General features: G+C 40.0%; 1 protein-coding gene across 14 annotated transcripts in view; it reads right to left on the bottom strand.

Moving 5' to 3' along the window:
- Positions 1-2,500, bottom strand: part of fryb (furry homolog b (Drosophila)) — an 83,934-nt gene that overhangs the window by 32,881 nt on the left and 48,553 nt on the right. The window lies entirely within an intron of this gene.

The following is a 2,500-nucleotide window of genomic DNA, read 5'->3' as shown; positions in this document are numbered from 1 at the left end:
CTCTTTTTTCTGAGGGTGTCTAAGCGATGCCAGTCTCGCAGAGTGACATCTGCCTGTGTGTGTGTGTGTGTGTGTGTGTGCCTGGCCCCGTAAAAAAAGGTCAGATGCTGACTAGTTTGAGTGAGCTACAAAACAGAGGGCTTTGTCAGCTCTGTAACGGCAGCACGTCTCACTGAAGCCCCTAAAAATGACACGAGATTGGAGAGTTGGGTTGCTTTTTTGGTCATGTGGTCATGTGTGTGTGGTGCAGGGCTCTACACTAACATTTTTTTCCAGGAGCACTTGTGCGCCCAAGTTAATTTGGGCGCACAGTCAGTTCTGTACTTAACTTACACATAATCTAACATTACACTGCAGCTAACAGTTAAACATGCCAGTGCACCAATTGCGAAGATTAAGAATGACTGAAGACATTTAGGCAGGGCTTGAAAACGAAATTATTTTTCAAACGTTCCGTTCCGAACGGTTCAGGTAGGCCTATGTTTAACGTTTTCGTTCTTGCATGCGTTCCGCCACAAACATATCGGTCCTGAACCGGTTCGGAACGCAAAATATCGTTCGTTCTTAAAGTTCCGGCAGTGTTTGGCGGGCCTATCAAGTCTATTTTTGTGGACTTTACCTTAGATTAGACGTAGGGGAGAGCCGGGACGATTGAAACACGGGACGAATGAAACAATCCAGTTTTCTCCGAGTGTGATGATGATAGACAGACGTCCTTCGGTCAAAACATAGAGCATGTTAACCTCCTTCTATCAGCCAAATATCTTCCTGCTATGTCATTTTATCACGGAGTGATAAACGAGTTTTGATGCGCAAAAGTAAACTTAATTAGTGGTTACATTTTTTCGATTATCAATGAGTGTTTTTCATTTAAAGGTTTGACGTAATGCTTATTCAGTAGACCATTTAGTGTTCTCCACAATCCCAGACTTTCATATCGCATGCTTGTTTACATGGAAAGCAAATCAAGCTGTAGTGACATATGTCTGTGTCGGGACGATTGACCAGGCTGTAACTCCATGTATTTTAATTAAATGCACAAATAGGTGTGTTTAAACAATTATTTATGGAGGTAAGACATAGAAAAACAGTTTTAGGAAGATGAAAATAAATTTGGGCCCACCAGATAGGGGGTTGAGTTTCCCCATGTTATCCTATGGAGACTGACGGCCGGTGGGTCGTTAAGCCTACTTATTTGGATGTGCATTGGCCTAACCCACCTAAAAACCTAGTGAAACGACATTTTCAACAATATAAACATGATATAAATGGGAAAGCTTACCGTTCTAGCTATAAACATGGCAGAATCATCCACTTCTATTAGATATTAGATATTTCAAAAACCGCTGCATACACGCTTCATGATGATGGCAATGAGTTGTTAACAGACATGCACAAAGACGTATAGCCCTGCAACAATATATCTAAAATAAAAACTTTTGGGAGTACCATTCATGATAACGGTTTTGTTCAAAGCTGAAAATGCATCTGTATTTGACAGAGGACAGATGTAGGTTAGGTTAGATGTAGGTGACCAAATATTAGCTTTCTGTGTGGTACGATCGCTATGTAAATTACGTTTAATTAAAAAGTGTTTCAACTGTCCCGGCTCTCCCCTACTCATTATTTCCCCTTGATTTAGCCTACCGTAGCTATGCCCAAAAATAATAAATCACAGGCAGCATCCAAAAACATTCAGATGGGCTATCCATCCCATAGCCAGACTTACTGTAGGCCTAACCTATGCCTATAAATAATTTCTTATCAAAAATATTTCTGGATACGTGCTAAACTCCTTACCTGATTGTAGCCTAAGTTTTATCCATATGGAGATCTTCAAAGGCTTGCGCTATAATTCCAACCCTGTTTATAAACGAACCTGTCTGTTGCTGACAAGGCCTATCTCATATTTCCCGTTTAACTCTTCTACATAGAATAGGCTACAATTGCGCAAACATTTCAAATCCAGACTTTAAAAACAACAAGGCGTGGACAGGCAAAATAGGCTATTACGCATAGGCTACAAACAATTTCCAAATCAGTTTCAGTAGCCTACGCTACGAGCTGGCCTAAGATCCGAAGTGGCAGACGGATAGGTTACATTACAACAGCAAGACAAAATATACACATTTGGAACAAAGGTCCATTTATTCTTTTTTTTTTTTTTTTTCAAACTGCAGAAATCAAATTATTATTTGTACAGTAGTTGGCTACATAGCGGCTTGTTAGCTCACATTAACAGTGTAGATGCGGGCTTGTTTTTCGCACAACCGGAAATAGTCTCCCTGACATAGGATATGCTTTTGTGAAATTTTATAAAATATATAGAGAACAAAAAAAAACGTTATTAACCGGTTTTATGGATTTCAGAATAACGTTTCTGTTCCGGAACAGTTGAAGATCATTTTGTTTTCGTTTCCGTTTCTGCTCCTCGTAAAATTCCGTAAAATTCCGTTCGTTTTCGGTTTTCGTTTTCGTTCCTTGAACCGGTTCGGAGCCC

This window comes from Alosa sapidissima, chromosome 5 (genome assembly GCF_018492685.1).
Source record: "Alosa sapidissima isolate fAloSap1 chromosome 5, fAloSap1.pri, whole genome shotgun sequence".
Lineage (NCBI taxonomy): Eukaryota > Metazoa > Chordata > Actinopteri > Clupeiformes > Clupeidae > Alosa > Alosa sapidissima.
Note: the sequence above shows the minus strand (reverse complement) of the source record. Positions and strands in the feature narration are given on the sequence as shown.